The sequence below is a fragment of the Strix uralensis genome, chromosome 12 (assembly GCF_047716275.1).
Source record: "Strix uralensis isolate ZFMK-TIS-50842 chromosome 12, bStrUra1, whole genome shotgun sequence".
NCBI lineage: Eukaryota > Metazoa > Chordata > Aves > Strigiformes > Strigidae > Strix > Strix uralensis.
This window is the reverse complement of record NC_133983.1, coordinates 9,425,442-9,438,558: the sequence shown is the minus strand read 5'-3', so window position 1 is coordinate 9,438,558 and position 13,117 is coordinate 9,425,442. Positions and strand designations below refer to the sequence as shown.

Below are 13,117 nucleotides of genomic sequence, written 5' to 3'. Positions count from 1 at the left end.
TGCAGGCCCCAGATTTGAAAGTAGCTCAGAGGGATTACATAGCAGGTCTTGTATGAAGTGTATCAACCTACCTATATGCTGTACCATCTGCTTTTTTCACGTTGAAGCAGTCCAGTGTCACACCGAGAACAGTTCTGTCCTTGCTTCACACTGCCCAGCGTTTACCCCACCTGACTGAGGGACACAGATTTTTCAGTTCTGGGTGTAGAGAAGAACTTTAATTGGATAAATAAGTAGCTCTGCTCTAACCTACCTTGAACTGGATGGTCTGTGTGGTGTCATGAGTTACTGAACAAAGAAGTAAAAATATGAGCAGTGAAGAAGCAGTACTTTTGATCAGATTGTTAAACATTCTTGGCTTGCTTTTGTTATTTACATCCATTCAAATACAGAGTAAAGGGCTGAGAGAAAAAATTATCTGGAAACAACTTTTCAGCTATGAACTGAGTCCAGTTTTAAATGTTTATGTTCAGGAAATACTTCAGAAGACTAGAGAAAACTAGATTTGATAGGTAAATCAAACAGGTACATTTTTTAAAGGTAAAAAAGCATTGTTCCTCCATCAGGTCAAACTGTCCCTAACCACATGACCTTTATACATGAAGAAAAGTGAATAAATGGAAGAGAGAGCTTGATATTTTGCTTTCTCCAGTAATTTTTTAAAGGAGATTATGATTCCTTGATTATAAGTAATCTATACCCTGCTCCACAAAGTCTCCCACAGCAGTCAGTGGAACTCATGGACTTAGGTGTTAGCAGCATAAAATTTCAAAATTTGGCCGGACTCATCATGAAAGGAGAATTTATTAAAGAATATAGCTACAGCAGTCACTCATCTGTCATAAGACGTTGCCTTTTCTGCGCTGTTCACTGTAGCTTTGGTCCATGCACCTATTACATAAGTATTTTATGGGGTGCATAGTCATAAAGAGAATTATTATCCCATTGTGCTTAAGTGTAGAATGCCAGCTGTGTTAATAGAAATGTATCATCGTGTCATTATTAAATATTTATACTGTTGTAGCACCAAGAGACCAATCCTGTCAGGTTTCCTGTGTTAAATTTTTAACAACCAATAGTCCCTGACAAGCTGACATGAGTCTGAATGAGCAAGAATTGACACAAGCTTCCTGTGTTTCCAGAGGAAGGGTGTAAATCCTGCCCAGGATTCTTGTTTATCAGTGAGATCCCTTCTGGAGATAAAACAGGATCTCCTGAGATAAACTTCTGCCAGTAGCACGGTGAGGAGGGAAAACCCTGATAAGCCAAAAGTGTTTCCAAAGGCAAGAAATAGCAATCCTTGTCCCTCTGGGGAGAAGACAGGAAAAGAAAATAAGCAGAATAGGAAAGACCGTCTAATTATTTGAACATTATAGCCCAATTTTTACATATTTATTCAAACCAAGTTCTGAGCGTAGAAAAATTATCTGTCATTAATGAACACGCCTGAGCTGGCTGTTCAGTACCAGCCTGTAGCAGCAGAGCCAGCGCTGCCCTGGGTGAGACCTGCGCTGCAGGAGCCGAGATCTCCTCTTTGCCGGGTGGAAAGTCTCTTGCTTGTCTATTACAGCAGGAAATGTCTTGAAATCTGAACAATGCAGGAGATCTGAGGGCAGACAGCACAGATAATGAAAAGAAAAAAAAACTATTACTTGGAAATGATTGTTGCTTTGTCACTTTTCCTTAATTTCCTCAGTAACTAGTAGAAACCGTTCCTTAGAAAATATTTAGGAAATAACATCCATAACACCATTTCCCTGCCTCAGTCTTAGCCATTGTTTCCATCCTTTTGATGACAGGTGAGTTCAACTGTAGTCCTTTTTATGAATACTCAGTGTATAAATTATGCAGATTGAAGTCTCTAATTTCAGAGTAAATTTCAAAGATTCTCCTCTCCTTGTTACCTCAAGATGTTACCTGTGTAACATTTTTTTTTTAGTTCTTCAAAGGCTTTATGATCAAAATTCTTGTTTAAAATAAGGCCCATAAAATCCCTACATTCACTTATGAAAGCAGAAGATGGAAGAATTAAATAGCAAGATTTAATATTCAGTTAATTTCTTAAACTCAGGTAAATAATACTGATGTTCACACTGTAACACGTAATTTGAAAGGAAAACTGGTTTTTGTGATTTTTAATTGAGTATGGTCCATGGTTAGAACAAACTGACCAGGAGGCAGACCTTCACCTGGTGCAAAGTATTTTTTAAGTTAATGCAGCAAAAACAATGTACATCAACAAAGAACTAAAGTATTATCAAGGCTGTGATTCTGGGAAAAAAAACGCCTTTGTTGATCCACACTGAAATTGAGGGAGCTGCATGTTGGGGACAAGGATTTAGCTGTTAGATTTTTAGGCTCAGGACTCAAGGTTGGGAAATAATTTCCTGCATTACCATTTTCATTTTTGAGCCTTCCCTGGATGTTTCTTTGTAATACAATGAAGAAAACTTTCCTCATTCCACAAAAAGTTTTTGGATATCAAATCAACTTCTTGGCAGACACTGGCATGAAAGAAATCTCTCAAAACCACCCACTCTAATAGCAAATACTTCCCTCCAGTACACAGAAGACCAGCTTTCAGCAGATACTTTATGTAAAATGAACCAGTTTGATCAGGAGCAATTGAACAAGGGTCTGGAGTAGTCCGTTGCCTGATGGCTGGTAACTTAGTAAGGACGCAAAAGGTATATATTTGTGTATCTGGTTAAATCCGGCAGAGGCATCTGAACAGCAGCTTCCTGCCTTTCTTGCATGAGCTCCCTGACTACTGAGCTGCTGGCCATACCAACGCAGGCAAAGGCCACGCTTAGTTTCAGCCTTGTAAAAATCAGTATTTTGGCTCCTACAAAACAGCTTTGGCATTGAAATTTGGTACCTTACAATGACACACCATTTATTGGAATATTCCCAGTTAACCCGACTTGCACGTTTTGCTATTAAGCCCCAAAATGTTAAGATGGCACCAAAACAGAGAAATATGAAATCATCTTGAAAATCATGCCTACCTTCCTATTTGTGTTCATGACAATTAAAGGGCTGAAGGTCGGCTAGTCTTACAGCTGTTAGGTTTGGTTGGATTGCTGTGCGTCATGAGCCTTTTCACAAGAACCTGACAAATCTCTCTCATTAATAACAAATGACAATCTTGCTGGTGCTACAATGCATGTTACATTTAATCAATTTGCTATTTGTATTCATTATGTACATCTCCTATTTGAGTCATGAAAAATTGAAAAGTAATTACAACATGGAAGAGCATCATGGATAACAAATGAGATAAGATGAGAAAAAGTACTATTAATTGGTCAGTTGTGCTTGTCAGTACATTTAAAGTAATTAAAGCAGGGAATGAGATAAGACAATTGTATGCCTTTGAAGTAAAACAGAGCATCAGGATAACCACTGGTATGGTACCTATGACAAAAGTTCAATCATCTAAACATCCACAGTGTTAAGACAAGCTTTAAAGAGCTGTTTAACTACAGCTGGTACTTAAAGAAGTCAAAGTAACTTCCCTGAGTGAAATGTAATTGTCATGCCTGGTAGCATGACCATGCTATAAATAAGTCTGTCAGCATCTTCATTATAGTCCCCACTGCCAGGGGCTGCTAACTCACCTCTTTTACATTTCGACAGCCTCAAAGAAGGCAAACAAATTAGTGACTCACATGTCTATTTCTGTACTAAAAAAGGAAGAACAAGTTAAACTGTTTTTAATCAAGAGAATATCAAGATGCTGACAAACTTTTAGGATTTCATTCGCATTTTCCTCTGAACCGGAGCTTAATGTATTACCTTAAAAAATATAAGTGGAAGAAATGGTGTCTCTCCATGAGACAAAGACAGGCTGATGCAGTTTTGCACCTTGGTAAGACCTTGAAAAGTGGAACAGCCACACTATCTGCATTTAATGAACAGCTGCTGAGTACTTCTACCTGTTAGTTTACAAGCCTTTTACCAGACCTATTAGTACACATTACTTCTGCTGCTGATATCCATAAACACATAAGAACAAAGGTCCACACTCATAAACAATGAATATGCCTAATTTAATCTTGCACAGACCTTTGAGGAACTTACATGTCCATGACCAACAGTCCTGGGAATTCCTTTGTCCAGCTGTTTCCTCTGGGTCCCAGAGGTACACGACTCTCTGGGCTCCACAGTGTCAGCCAGGATCAAACTGAGCAGTATGCTCACATCTGGACCCAACCAGTGCAAGCAGCAAGCACCACATGGGCTAGTCCTAGTAGGCACACTGGATTTGGCTTCTTAAAAATGCAGTTATGGACCCTGCTTCAAATTATAATGTTTAATACCTAAGATAGTACTCAGTAGACTGGGCTGGTCACAGGCAGTATTCTGTGTCTGCATGGTAGATCCGCCTAAAAAAAAGAAACAAAACCTGGAATTAAAATTCATACATCAAGTTCTTAATAACTACTTCTTGTGCTTCAGAATTAAAATTCATCCTTATAATCATGCTTTAGGAGAGGCAGTGGTCAGAGGTTCCTGCTATGCGGAGTCACAAGTGTAAACTTTAGACCATTTCTGCTGAAAAGGGTAGCTTTAAGGTTGAATTCGAACAGCAAACAGAGTAAAGACAGAAGAACAGAAAAAGACATGGCTGACAATCACTTTCTGGAGAATGAGAACCACAGTGACAAGGGAGGGCAAAAGTGCTGAGGAAGGTGATGACTGCATTGCCGTGACATCTGGGAAGTAGTTTGGTCATAAAAAACTGCTCAGCATTAGCAATTATAGTAGCTTTTCTTTGACATTGCCCCTGAAGTTTAGAGGGAATATCATTGATTTCATAATGAAAGCTATTCATTTTGCAAAGGTTTATTGTAAAGTGTCATGAGGAAAGGCATCCTCAAGACGCTAAGAAATATAATGAAAAACCTGCAAAAAGGTGTAAAGAATTCTAAATCACTGCATTGTCTAGATATTAATGTAAGTAGGTACTAAATGCACTGGGTGATTAATGCTTTCTTCTCCTTAAGGAAAGAGAATTACTAAAACAGTATTTAAAGAAATGCAGGAGTGAATAAAACCAATACTAGCAGCACAGTGATTACATAGGAAACAAGACACAGTAAAGCTAATGTGCTTTCTCAGATAGGATTTGATCTAGAAATTGACAGCTAAAGCTATTCAACTAGGCAACACGAAGTCTTCATTACCTTCACATAAACCACTGTTTATCACTCAAGTACCTTGCTAGCTCCGTGTGTGTGTATATACACTATAGTCTATTCCCCATCAGCAGTGGGGTGAGAAAATTCTCGACTTCAGTAATTCTAGAAGAGAGTTTCAGCTTATCAGGGAGCTTTTTTGAATTGCTTGTTCAAAAGGATTGCAACTGTTATTTGTCACCATCCTGTAGTCAACAAAAATGTTAAGGTTTTGTGAAATCACAGAAGTATGAGCTTCTTGAAGAAGAGACTACACGTGTATGTCTACTCTGAAGACCCTCTCCAAAGGAAAACAAGGATGTCTGTGTCCTGGCTGCTTATTTTGTAAATAAGGCTCCAGACAGTTCATTGGTATAACCAAAAGATAAAGGCAAAGCTAAAAAAGAAAGTAATATACAGGACAGGATTTTCTAGACTGGTATGAACTTCAAATGGAAAAAGAAGAGTTTTTGGTGTTTTATAGGACATGTCCCAGACAGCTTCAGCACTATAAAACATGCTGGCTCCCAACGCTTCAGAGTGTTTGCTTGGCCAACAAGACCTTGATCCCTGTTCTTCATGACAGAGTGTTGCATCGGTGCAGACCCTGCTGTGGCTCTCTGCAGGCACAGCAGTCTCCACAGCTTGTAGGGTTGGGGTTGAAGTCAGTATATTTTATATACAAATGCATAACAGATATTCAAGGTATTACTAATATTAGGTGATGTAATTATGTAACTTAGGACCATGCATCCAGACTCCTAGATTTATTAATATATTGTAGGTCTTGTGTTTATTTGGAAGGAAATTTATATATCAAGCACTCTGAGTAGTGGTGTGGTATGTACTCAACTTCTATTGACTCACAGCTGGTTGGAAGTAATTATATGATTTCTCAATAAGCATCAGAAGTCAGCCATAGAGTTCAATTATTTTGACATAAGAGATCAATAACAGGAATCTGAAGCAATTATAGGCCCATGATTCAGAAGTTGCTTGGCTAAAAATGATCACACGGTGAATCGGTCCTTGACTACAGCTCCAAGTTCAATCGGTAGTGTGGTTCTTTACATCAAAGCACATGTAATCAATGGTTTATGCTATCAACGTAAGCTGTTATTATTTTGCATTACCAGAGCACACCTCGCACAATGGGCTGCATCCTGGGCTGCACACATCCTTTCCCAGAGTAACTCTGAATGTAATACTGAAATCTGCCATCATTCATATCTGTGAAAAGCACAGAGATAACAATGTACATTCACTTTTTTTAAAACCAGCATCAACATGCTGTCTCTCACATTAAATATTGATCAAACTTCTGAGTCAACAAATTTTATCACTGAAGCAAACAGAAGGCAGTACTGGGATAGCCAGTGTCAGGGCCAGTCCTGAGCTACTGTGCTGGACACTCTTCCAAAGCACTCCTGCTGCCCCTTCCCTCCCAGAAAGTGGACTGGCAGCAAGCTCTGCTGTCACAACTCGGCTGTGGCCAAGTCATTACCACGTGCTTCCTAGCTCCACTCCACGCTGCCTCCTGTCTGCTATCCCAAAGTGACACTGCTAATACCTAAAAGTGTCAATAATTCAGAGGTACCATATCTCTTTAATGGTTGCCTTGTTCCTGGTGTCTTCTCCCAGTTTCTTTGCTGTAATAAGCAGACAGCTGGCACTAAACACCAGTGGTTTTTCCTGCATATGGTAATGATTTGACATAAAACATAATGTTAAACACAGTTAGGTACAGATATGACTCTGGCAGTTTACCTCCTTTCCCATTTCCTTCTACTGTCTTTGAAACAAGTCTACAGCAAGCAAAATTGAGTAATGAAGTATTGCTGCTCTCTTATTTTATTTACTAGTGCTGCTGCATCTGGATGGACATTGACTGCTGTTTCATCTGAATGGGCCCAAACAGGGTCCACCCTTAGGAAACTGAGACATTTCCACTTTTGCATTGCAATCATTACATTCCAAGAATGTGGAGAACAGTTCTGGTGTATAACACATTAGCCTACCATGCAAAAAAAGGAAAAATATTTGTAATTTCGGCTCCAACATTTGGTGCTTAGGGTCACAGAGTAGGCTGTTCAGTAATGTATTAAATAGCAGACAGTGTGTCTAACAATTTGACTAAGCAAACCATAGAGCTATGCTCAAAATGCATTGCTCTATTTGTTTTCAAATGACTTGTTCAACTAAGTAAAAAACCCCAAACCCAACAGCCAAAAAAACCCCAAACCTAAGAAGGATTTTTTTTTTAGTAGGTTCAATAGTTTGGATGTTATTCACCTTGGAAATGAACACGTAGTCAGTCCTTGTGCAGATAATTAAGAATTCTTCTGTGTCCCCCTATTGCTGATAGTAACCAGAGACCATGGCTGCAAAAAGACAAGACAAAAACCCTTCCCTTTTTTCTTACTTTCTATCCTAATTCAACAGTCAAAATACTGTTATTTTGAATAGTTTAACCGATACTAGAATGGGTTAAAAACAGGAAAAAAACTATAATGGAGATCCTGTTTATATTTTTTTCTCCATCAACAGTCAAAACTTTCACATTTTTTTTTTCAAATCCATAAATTTTGACCAGCTTTGCTCACAAAAAAACCCCCTGAAAAGTAAGACAAACTCATGCTACCGAGAAGTGTTAAAGACCACCGTTCAAGTTTCTTGGACAGCTGACTATCAAGAAACCAGAGCTTTCTTTAGAGGCAACCAGAAAAACTGTGTGTAGACAAACACTTGAGAAGCATAGCCTATAAGAAAAATAACATCTATCTTTTAAGCATTGCATCTGTTTTATATCCTCAAGAGCTATAAATTAAGTTGTTGATTATACAGTAGTATCACCACAACACCAGTGTGGTGCTAATCAGTCATGATAATAGTGCATATCTAATTTTCAAGTGGGGTTTCATTAAGTGGACAAAGATCCCCACTTGTTCAGAGCATCCAAATCTGCCTTAAAGGATGTGGCTATGTGCTGGTTGTGCCATATGGGGACTTCTGAAATTAGAGCTTTGCACATGGGGGTCCTTGTTATTCTCCCAAAGGCTGCTCCTGTAAGCCACTACCCATCTGTGTGTGCAAGGTCACAGCAACAGCTACTCATTCCTTTCGAGCACTTCTGTGAGCAAGCTTGCTTGGAAACTCCCAGGCCTGTTAAAGCTAAAGCATGCCAGCAACACAAGCGGCCAGCCAGTTTTTCAGAGGAATCTCCCAGTCTTGGCATTTCTTGTGTCCTTTGTCCAGGGACAGAACATTTGTTTCTTGAAACTGGAGCAACCAGTGTAACTCCGCAGCCAAACCAGGTCGCACTGCCTGGACTCCTTCCTGGAGCCTCTGCCATCCGCTTCCGCACCAAGGCTCATCTGCTTCCTGCATGAGGCTTTCCAAAACCAAACTCCTTTCTGGCCTTTCCCCAAAGAGCCACTCACTCCTAAGTTTTCCCTGACCACTGGGACACAACTAAGACAGAAAAAGTGAGACTCAGGCCGCCTCTGTTAAAGGGAGGTAACATCTCCTGCTGCTTGACACCAATATGCAGGTTTAGCACTATCCTGTGCTTTCTGCCATGGTTTTTGCTCTTTCATAAATATTCATATGTGTATTTCATTTGTGGCTTTTGGTTAATTTGTAAAATTTGAGGTGAAGTTATTTTACTTTTTCCTTCCTTGGGTTCTGTGGAAGGTATCTGTACCATTCTGCTTGTGTGAGCACTGACAAATCCATCCCCCAAGAGATGACTAATTAGTCACAGGGAGGCCTAAGTCTCATTCCTAAGGAAGGAGGTAATGTCATAGTGGCAAAACCTGTCGCCTTTGCCTGACCAACCTGAAGGGAGAAAGACTGTTACTGCACAGTCCAATCCATTTGTGTGACAGGGGAAATGATACTGACTTACCTAGGGTGGAAAAATGTAATAATCTAAAAATATTCAAAGAGAAATCGTCTCCAAGCAGTGCTAACATTTTCACAGGCAGCTCTCTCTTCCAGTGCCACAAATGAATCAAGAGTATCAGCAACTAAGTGATGGGTGGTTATTTAATGAGTTAATCTCATTAGGATATTTGAACTCTCAGAAGAGGCTCAACCCATTAGCTACATGAGAGCTTTGAAATGAGCCTTTCAAAAGGACTATAAGAATATATTAAAAAGTGGTTAATACACTGTGGACTTTACCAGGCTGTCTGGCAGGAGGAGAAACAAGAGGTTGTGGCTGGTGAGCTTCTTTGCAAGCCCTGCAGCCACAGTAGCTAATGGGCCCCAGTCACCCCTAGAGCCCACCAAGTAACATCACTAACAGTTTGGATTCCTGTTGTTTCTAAGGTTAGCTTTGCTATTCTGTGCAATTGCACCTTGCTTCCCAATTTTGAATCCTACAGCTTTACCTGATCTGGATAGTTAAACCTGGACTAGTCTTACTTTGTATATAAGACCAAAAAAAAAAACCCCATAATAATAGTTCTAACTTAAAGTTACTTAACCTCACATTCTCCATAATGATGGTATCCCCTCTAACCCTTTCTTTTTTAAACTTTTAATTTAATTAACATAAATGCAGATTGCGATAAACTAAATTAAGAAGAACAGCAGAGTTGCATCTAGAATAACATAATGTCATTACTCCGATTTCAGTGGCATACCACAGCTTACACAATTGTACTTCTGGAATTTACATTGTATAACTGCTTTCTGCTCTTTATATTTACTTATATTAGCTTCAGTAGAATTATTTGCATCAATGAAGTGAACAGTATTTGACCCTATAACATTAAATTAAAGGCATTAATAGCAGAACCTATAGACTATCTTCCAGCAATAATTAAAACTCCAGGCAGAATATTTTTTCCATTGTCATAAATCACAATGAAACGTGGATACCTAATGTCTGATTATTCAGATCTGCTCCACAAAAGCAGTCACAAAATGTCCACCACATAACTGCTAATGCTAATTGCATTTATTCTATGGTTTTAAAAGCAGTGATATGAAAGGTTCATATTGTTTAGAGTATTGTAAAATGTAACTGCTAAGTAATGCTTTTCAGGCGTTTGGGGAACATTATTAAAGTGCATTTCCATGCTGCAGCTGCAGGAGTTGGAATTATGAAAGTGAAGAAGCTGTAAAATTGAAAAGGTCAGTAATGACATTCATCTATTCCAGCTGTCAAATCAAGGGAATGTTAACAAAACTAGTCTCTGGTAGAAGAGCTAATTGTCTACTTGTATTTTGGCTGCCCCAATACGCATACTCTACTGTGGCTAATCTATAGGAAAGACCACACTGAAACAGCACATCATTTTTGAACAGGCCTCTTGTAAACAAATGAACCTAATTTCCCTAAATTAGCAAGCTCTAATGTCTCTGTAACCCCAGTCAGTCTACAAATCAGCCAAATGTTTCAAGTCAGTGTTTAAAGAAAACAATATGTGAATGAAGTTCTTATACTCCTGGAAAGAAAGTTCAGTTTTCAGTGTGCTGGGAGTACAGGGCAAATTTTAAATTTTACTCTAATGTATTCCTGCAAGCAGAATTTTTAAAGTGTCTCCTATCAAGGCATGTTTTATTATAACAACATATAGAAAAGTTTCTGTCACAGACCAAACCTTTTATAGATGACCTGAATTTAATGATCCCACAGTGTGAAGGACCTTCTCTTCAACAGTCCATTCCCACAAGGTGACAGTGCAAACATAATACACCTAAACACAGATTGTCAGTGGAGAACGAGTCTAAGACCTTTGTTATTGAATGACAGACCCCTGCCACGTGCAGGAAGAGCCCTCAGCAAGGAACAGTGAGAGACTTGTGCTTTTTATGATGCACCAAATCCTGCCTTACACAGAGAAGACACTCCTCAGCCAGTGAGACCAAAGAAAGGGCCCCGGATCTGTAGCGTGCCATTCATTCAAGGGAATCCAGTGATTAATCTACACAATTTTATTGGAAGCCTCTCTGGCTATTTTCTATTCCTCTTTGGTTTTGTGTTTTCACCCTATATGCTGCAGCTGTTACCAGAGGTCTGTATGTGCAACTTGAACAACCACACACAGCTGACACTCAGCGTGAGGACTGTATTCCCATCGTGCACATACATGCCACCTCACATTTTTATTTGCCTTGTGTTACGCAATACAAATGTGACAGAAACAATCCAACTTGACCTGTGACAACATAATATTAGGTCAGTATGTAGTTTTCTGGGTAATGTTTTAAAAATCTTCCTGTTATCTGACTTTTTTCCTATGAAGTATTGCAAAAGCTAGAAACAATACTGACAATTCATTAAATATTCAGGTGTACAGTTGCAATCCTTTAATAAATGGAAGTGACCTTCAAAACAGACATCCCAAAGATTAAGAGAACTTCTCAAAAGATGGCATTTGTCACTAATCAATGACTTGAAGAACTTACAATCTTCCTAGAAATGAATACAAAAAAGACCTTTCAGAATTACACCACTTTAAAAGCAAATAATTCACAAAACCCACATAAAAGAACATTAATGAGCTAACAAAGCAACAGAACAAAACATCAAACAAGCAAATTGAAAGGATAAATCCCCTTGTGTTTATCAGTAGCTACATCCATGTCTGGAGTGCCAGAAAGCCACCCGCACATCCACCTGCTGTTCCCAGGGGCTGGATGATGCTATCAGCATTAACTACATTTCTTTTTTTCTGATATTGTATGTCAAAATATTTATAACATTTTACAAATGGATTTCCTTTTTCATAGTCACACAGTTATCTTGGCTCTAACTGGGTCACTGTATTGGAACAGATGTAATCTCAGCAGAATACTGTGAGAAATCTGGGCTACATTAATGACTGATCCAATTACAGCAGAAATCTCTAGAAAACCCAGATTTATTAAAAACCGATTACAATGTACTTCGAGAGACAACCAGATGGACAAGCCAGTCTCAAACTCTTTAAGGGCACTGGAGCTGAGAGGTGCCTATGCCATTGCCTACGTAGTTGGAGAAATTCCCATTCTGAGGATATGATGAAAAAGCCAGAGACTCACTGCAGACATCTGGGGGTACTGAATTTAAATGTGTCCTATCCCGGGAAGCAGCATGGCTTATGCACTGCTGTGAGGAGAGGGTGACAGAGGAAAATGTGTCCAAAAGAGAATGACAGAGCAGAAATCAAGGAACCCTTGGCAGCTTTTTGTCCAAGGAGAGTATTTACACAAAAGAACACATTATGATTTAATATCAGGTTCTCTTGAAAAGCTACATTTTTTCTCCTGAATAGGAAATAAATGCCACCTTCCAAGTAGCAATCTGACCCCACATTTAAGCAAACCCAACAATCTGCAACAGATTTGCACCCAGAAAAAGAGAATGAAAACTACTTGAGAAATCTGAGTATAAACAGCTCCTTTTACCACTTCAAAGGCTGGTAAAATTTCACAGCATTCTCTGTGATCTTAATAACACGCTTCGTCAGAGGGGCCTGCCCTTGCCTCTAGTAAAACTGCATCTTTAATCCCATTAAGGTAATTTGGATCTAAGAGGATGTCTGAAGTTAAACATTTAGCTAATTAGGAACTTTGCTGAATCAAGGTCTTTTTTTCAGCTAAATATTTTACCTGAGAATATATATTAAACAGTAGAAGACAATATTTCTCATTTACAGAACTTCCTGCCAGCGCCAAGCTAGTAAATATTTACATTTCAGCCACTTTGATAGCCAATGTGACCTTTCTGTTGTACACTTTACACCTGTGCTGTATTTTACTTTCCGTGTTAACATTCTTTCTGGTCCATCTTACATTAACAAGCAGTATTTAAATATATGCAAATTTCATATTTTAGCTGATGTTTTAGGAACATTTTTAAGGTCACCCTGTTTGATCTATCACGCAGACGTAGCAAATTTATGCACCATATATCCTATCTCCACTTGTTTTTTACCTACATC

General features: G+C 38.9%; 1 long non-coding RNA gene across 1 annotated transcript in view; it reads left to right on the top strand.

Moving 5' to 3' along the window:
- Positions 1-13,117, top strand: part of LOC141948843 (uncharacterized) — a 34,940-nt gene that overhangs the window by 18,063 nt on the left and 3,760 nt on the right. The window contains exon 2 of the long non-coding RNA XR_012630563.1: positions 10,234-10,322. This is a non-coding gene — a long non-coding RNA (uncharacterized LOC141948843). The remainder of the gene's footprint in view (positions 1-10,233; positions 10,323-13,117) is intronic.